The 7156-nt window shown below is 43.1% G+C and overlaps 1 long non-coding RNA gene across 1 annotated transcript in view; it reads right to left on the bottom strand.

Annotated features, from left to right (window-relative positions):
* Positions 1-426: 426 nt before the first annotated feature.
* Positions 427-7156, bottom strand: part of LOC137260308 (uncharacterized) — a 10519-nt gene continuing 3789 nt past the window's right edge. The window contains exon 2 of the long non-coding RNA XR_010954748.1: positions 427-3808. This is a non-coding gene — a long non-coding RNA (uncharacterized lncRNA). The remainder of the gene's footprint in view (positions 3809-7156) is intronic.

The following is a 7156-nucleotide window of genomic DNA, read 5'->3' as shown; positions in this document are numbered from 1 at the left end:
AACACAGTGAGTGAGCGTATTTCCACGGCACTCTCTGATAGTAAGATCTCAGAAGAGGAGTTTCGTTCAATCCTCTCTGAACTCACAAAATATAACGGAATGAAACAAGATATTCGGTCCAAGTCTCGTAAGTCTGCTATCAGCGAGGACGAGAAAAAAAAGTACATAGAACAGGGGATACAAAAAGCCCAGCAAGCCTTTATTACGAACACCAAAGTGATCGTAGGCGGTTCACGTTAAACTGTTTCATCGATATAAACGTGACATAGGCACAGTGTTACCTCCAACACACGTTAAGTAGTAGGGGTAATAGTAGCAAGAGCTAAGGACCCAACCAAAGCCTTATTTACTAAATAAGGCTTTGTAGAGACTTTTTTTGAAAGTGGTCCAGAACCCCCATTGTATATACTATTAAAACAACGAGCATAAAAAAATATTTTATTCAATACACAAAACGAGTATTTCCCTCAAAAATAGATCCGTTCAACCCGACAGTTTATGATACGTGCCGGAGATAACCGATTCAATTATTCCACGGGTCTGTTTCATGAATGAAGATCGAATTGTGCAGTGAGGTTAAAGGTTCATGTGAAGATGTTCACGAAATCTGTGATATTGGTCTGTTTCACGGTCAGTGAGCTGCATTTTGCTTCCTTTTGCCTAGTCCTATCTGTAAAGATGGTAAAGTCCTATATGACGTTCGTGAACTCTACGGCATTGCAACTGTCGATTGGGATTCCTATGAGTTTCAAACGGATCATTTAACACACACACATATATAATACATCACCGTGGTGGCCGAGTCGGGTATTTCCGGCAACGCACAAACACTTCGGTATTTGTCTAGTATGCGCCCACGTGCTTGTAATGTAGGATTAATCACAAGAAACATGTCTTTTAACAATGAGTAAAATAAAAGATAAAAAATATAACAGTGAAATGAAATACCAATGTTTGAAATTTCTCGCTTTGAAACGAGTCCAGGTAAGAAATACGTCAAACGTACAAGAGGTGATACCATGACGGATGATACCATGATGGATGGTACCATGACGGATGGTACCATGACGAATGGTACCATGATGGATGGTACCATGATGGATGGTACCATGATGGATGGTATTTTGTGTTTATCACAGTGAGACCCAGCAATGCAAACACAAGCACACCACTAACACTGCTCTCTCGGAGCGTAATCCAATCCCAGAACCCTATTAAAAGGGTAATCAAATATACTCTTTAAAAAGTGGGGGACTCGGTGACTCGAGTATGGCATGAAAATTTCAGGTTTACAATTTTCAGTCAGTAGTGTGTGATTTGATCCCGAAACCCTGACACAGATGCAAGAAAATCATCGGGAAAAATGTTCTACAGTGATTTATCGGCCTGCCTGAAAAACGTCAAGATTCATAATGACACCCCATGCACATGTAGGTGGCTCCCACGTTGTCCACGTGCTTCCCATGCATTGTGTTTGCGTGTGGCGATGATGTGAAATGATGCTGCATACACACGATGGATGTCATTGTAACGTTCCTCAATGGGTTTTCTTTCTACCAGACTTCAAAGTTCAGGTTCCCCTACTTTTTAGAAAAGAACATATTTTCAGTGTTCCAAGTCAACACGCGTCCATCGTTTCGTTGTTCTTCGAAGTGAAAATATGAGTTATCTCCCTTGGTACATGCAGGACACGTGATCACCCACACTGACCAACCCCTCAAGGTATCAACATGTTGTTCCATTCAGCTATAAGTTAATAACCGATTTGTCCCTGAATACAGGGATGAGTTCAATACATCTATTGTTGAAACTGACGATAAGCTGATTCCCGCACATCTTCCCGGTATTGCACAAAGACACCTTAAGGACTCATTTCACGAAAAAATCTATACTCATATTCTTTAACATTGCCCTAAGGTTAGTGCCTACGATCATGTTTGTGCTTTGTAAAAAGAGGCCCAGGTGTCTACAATCTCCGATGTGATGTCTGAGCGATGAATTGTATCTGAGGCTGTGTCAAAAGCGGGGGATAAAACTTACATATGTTTCATGTTTCCAGACAGGAACTTCGTCAGAGATGTTTGTGATATTTTTCAGATATTGCATTGTCTTCCACATTTTGCTTACACCATGACCTGCTTTGGTTGAATCCAGCTGTACAATGTCAGCAGGATCCGGGGACAAATGCCCACCCTGAGTGAGTGAGTATCGTCTGACATCGCCGTTAGCAATATTCCAGCAATATCATGGCGGGGGATACCAGAAATGGGTTTCACACACTGTACCCATATGGGAATCGAACCCGCACATTCGACGCAACAAGCGAACGCTTTAACCACGTGGCTAACCCTGGCAATGAAACAGACTAAACCGGAAATGACAACTTCTGAAACATGTGACGGGTCAACTGACCACGGGCATTCCCGCCTGTTTAAGGCATTGACGTTTTACCCGCTGTTAGTAATATTACAGCAGAATCATGGCGGGCACATTAGAAATGGACTTCACATCGCCCATGGGAATAAAACCTAGGTTTTCGGGGTGACGAGCGAGAACTTCAACCACAAGGCTACCCCTGAGGTAATCTTTGTAGTTTGAATTCCTTGACATGAGACCATATCAATATCATCGATTGGCCTCATGGCGTGTTGTGGATGTGTGTCACACTGGGATTTACGCTGACCTTGATCCACTCGAAATATAGATAAAAGTTTTACCAGATGGTGCGGATTTGTTCTGCTGAAAATGCAGTTAAATCCCACCACATACACACAAACATATTTCAGGTGCAAATATAGATGATTGTCAAGATGAGTGTTTCTTAGAAGGAAACACGTGGTTGCTTACGTCGAGGAAATAAACAGATAGACCCTATGGCCACTTTTGATGGTGAAGTAACTGCATCGGTGAGTAGGACCAGTCACATTACTGGATTCCGCCACGACCTCTCTTAAAATGTCGTGAACCGTCTTTGCTGGGCGTGGGTTTTCTCGATGACGTCACTTCCTGTTTAGTGGCCGGGCCTGCCCACTTGGTATTGTGCTTGTCAGATTGGTTGTGAGTTCGATTGGCTGTAGGTCCGTATTTTATATCAACCTGGTCGTGAGTAGCGTTCCTACCTTTAGGATCCCTTCTTTTGACAGACTTTGGTACATTACTGTTGTGCCCCTGACTGGGTTTGCGTATCCTCTGCTCCTTATGATCTTTAGACTGGGAGACAGTATTCGATATTTTTTTCCTTCGGACCGGTGAATGTACAAGAGGGATTTCAACACCTCGTTTTAATCTAGCAGTGTCGTCAACGCCATTGCCTGTTGCCACGTCCACAAATACATTGACATTGGGACTCACTTTTGGCTTTCTCAGCACCGCAATGGACGAAAACACAACGAGAATTGTAACTGCTAGAACCAAAAGCAGAAACAAACTCCTGAGTGCTTGTATCTGCATACTGGAAACATCGTCACCATGATTACTCTCACTTTCACCATCCGCCATGTTGGATCTATCCATACCTCTCCGCTTCCTCTCTGTAGGCGACTTCATTCGACAGTTCGAGTTTAAACAAGCCTGACCTTCACTAGGACATTCCCCATTCCGTGTTGTCAGATGTACATATAAGACTGATCACCGAGTAAACCACATAAGTTCAGTAGTCGTCATATGTAGTGACCCGCCATGGCGTCTGAGCAAAACATCGCATCCAGCTGGCACACCGGTGATGGTCGATGGCGTCCAGCTGCTGCCGGTTCCACTCCCGTGGTAATGTGTCTCTAGGAGTCTTCACTCATCCGTTCTGACATCAGTACTGCAACGAAAAAAAATGTCAGGATCACTAGTGTTTGTTTGATGTTTACTGCAGCACAATGGTGTTCTTGGCGGTCTGTCAACCTGATGACCGACATAATGAGCAGCAAATCACAGTAAATGATGATATGCCAAGCACTCCACCACGTCACAAAGTCTAGGTGCCTGATCAACTGTTACCGCAATCTGATAACCTTCACCGAATGTGTAATTCCCTTATGAGTGAGTTGGTTTTAAGTCGCTTTTAGCAATATTCCAGCAATATCACGACTTGTGACACCAGAAATGGGCTTCACACCTTGTGCCCAGTCTTCGGAGTAAGTGAGTGAGTGAGTTAGTTTTACGCCGCACTGCGCAAATGGGAACCGATGACATGTGTCAACCAAGTCAGCCAACCTGACCACCAGATCCCGTTAGTCGCCTCTTACGACCAGCATAGTCGCCTTTTATGGCAAGCATGGGTTGCTGAAGGCCTATTTCACCCCGGGACCTTCTCGGGTCCAGGGTCTTCGGCGTGACGAACGAACGCTTTAACCAGTGGGCTACCCCTCCTCGTGAGAGGAGACAGAAGTACTGTCGTGATCAGGCCAGGTGATTGATGTTCATATTCCTAGACCAGGTGGATACCTACTCGTAATATCAGTTTGTGGACTACATGGTTTCACTGACCGACTGAAGTCATAACTCGAATGCGGATGTCATCAACAACAACGTCAACAATAACAACATCTCCACCAACAACAGCTATGTCTACAACAGCAACAACGTCAACAATACCAACATCTCCACCAGCAGCTGTATCTACAACAGCAACAACGTCAACAATAACAACATCTCCACCAACAGCAGCTATGTCTACAACAGCAACAACTTCAACAATAACAACATCTCCACCAACAACAGCTATGTCTACAACAGCAACAACTTCAACAATAACAACATCTCCACCAACAACAGCTATGTCTACAACAGCAACAACGTCAACAATAACAACATCTCCACCAACAACAGCTATGTCTACAACAGCAACAACGTCAACAATAACAACATCTCCACCAACAACAGCTATGTCTACAACAGCAACAACGTCAACAATAACAACATCTCCACCAACAGCTGTATCTACAACAGCAACGACGAAACAACCCATCAGCAACAACATCTTCCACACCAACATCATCAACAACCTCAACAATAACTATATCCCCACCAACAACAGCTACATCAACATCAACAAAACACCAGCATCAGCAACAAAATCAACCACACCAACAACATGAACAACACCAACACCATCAACAACTTGAACAATAACAACATCACCACCAACAGCTACATCAACAACACCAATATCAGCAACAATATCAACCACACCAACATCAACAACAACAATAACACATCACCAACAACGTCAACAATAACATCTCCACCAACAACAGCTATATCAACAGCAACAGCAACAACGAAACAACCCATCAGCAACAACATCTTATACACCAACATCATCAACAACAATAATAAGAACATCATCAACAACCTCAACAATAACAACATCACCACCAACAACAGCTACATCAACATTAACAACAAGACAAACCCGACATCATCAACAACAGAAGCAACATCAACAAAAAAACAAACATCAACAGCAGCAGCAAGATCAACAACAACAAGAACAACATCATCAACAACTTCAACAATAACAACATCACCACCACCACCAACAACAGCTACATCAACAACAACAAAAACACCAACATCAGCAACAACAACATCAACCAAATCAACAACAACAACCCAAGCCACAACACAAATCAATTGAAGGTGGTCATTTGAAACGCGAGCGATATTACTCAAAAAACGCCTGGGTTACTCCTAACTTAAAATGATAGCCGATTACTTTTCGTCACTCACGTCTACAGCTACTCTCAGCTCGATACAATAGTATCGTCACTCAGATCAGAGACCATATAATATTATATGGCCTCTGCTCAGATCTAGGGCTGCGCCAGCATAAGGCTACAGTCTGTCACATTCGTCTTTCAGGTGTAGGGCTAGCCTACCCCTAACATAATATTACAGTCAGTGACATTCGACAGCCTAGGTCTAGAGTTACTTCCGACTTAATACAATAGTCGGTTACAATCGTCACTCTGGTCTAGGGTCACTCATGACAGCCGGATATTTGCCATGTGGTGTTGCTGTGCGGTGACATCAATAACAGTGAATAATTAATCACAGGCATTGCGTTCCGGGTAAAGCACCAGTACGTCAGCGGAAGTGGAATACCAGATGTTTATTGATTAAAATACCCTGGGTCTGGAGCTTATGTCTGAGTCTGGTAGCCTGGTGCTGATGTACATATACACAGCTTTTCTCAAGGATAGTCAACACAGGTTTTACCAGAACAAACCTACGTGGCCCTGAACATGCATAAAATATAATCACAGGCCTAGGGAACAGTAGAAACCACTCGAATGACACATATCCTTTGGGACATTACACCACGAGTGTATTGATCAGAAGGTCATTCTAACAATGCATGTGGACGCACGCATAAGAGGCATTGCTGCACGGCATATTTACACGAGATTAGTGAAAAGATTGTTCTGTTTTGTTTTCTTTTTCTGAATGGCACATTGATGAATACCATAGAAGCTAGGGCTACCTGCCATATCAGTTAAACCGGTTAGTGTCAGCTGGTTGTGGGACTATACCTGTAATATCACAGTGTGACAGCTGGATATAACATGGCCTCAGTTACATTACAGTGTGACAGCTGGATATAACATGGCATCAGTTACATCACAGTGTATCAACTGGATGAGGGAGTATATCAGTTATATCAAGGTGTGTCAGCTTGTATTAGTATATCAGTTACATCACGGTGTGTCAGCTTGTATTAGTATATCAGTTACATCACGGTGTGTCAGCTTGTATTAGTATATCAGTTACATCACGGTGTGTCAGCTTGTATTAGTATATCAGTTACATCACGGTGTGTCAGCTTGTATTAGTATATCAGTTACATCACGGTGTGTCAGCTTGTATTAGTATATCAGTTACATCACAGTGTGTCAGCTTGTATTAGTACTAGTATATCTGTTACATCACGGTGTGTCAGCTTGTATTGGTATATCAGTTACAACACGGTGTGTCAGCTGGATGTGTCACTGTATGTATTGCATACAGTAATGGCCAATCTGTGGTCAGGGAATGCGGTACCCATAAGCATTATTTTGTACAGCCACGAGGTAGAGAGAACCATCAGATCACCTACGAAGTTGCCAGGTGCAGCGTCACCCACATATCCAGCCGGTTCAGTCATGCGTGAATCTTATATGAAAAG

Source organism: Haliotis asinina, chromosome 13, assembly GCF_037392515.1.
Source record: "Haliotis asinina isolate JCU_RB_2024 chromosome 13, JCU_Hal_asi_v2, whole genome shotgun sequence".
Lineage (NCBI taxonomy): Eukaryota > Metazoa > Mollusca > Gastropoda > Lepetellida > Haliotidae > Haliotis > Haliotis asinina.
This window is presented reverse-complemented; position numbering and strand designations above follow the sequence as displayed.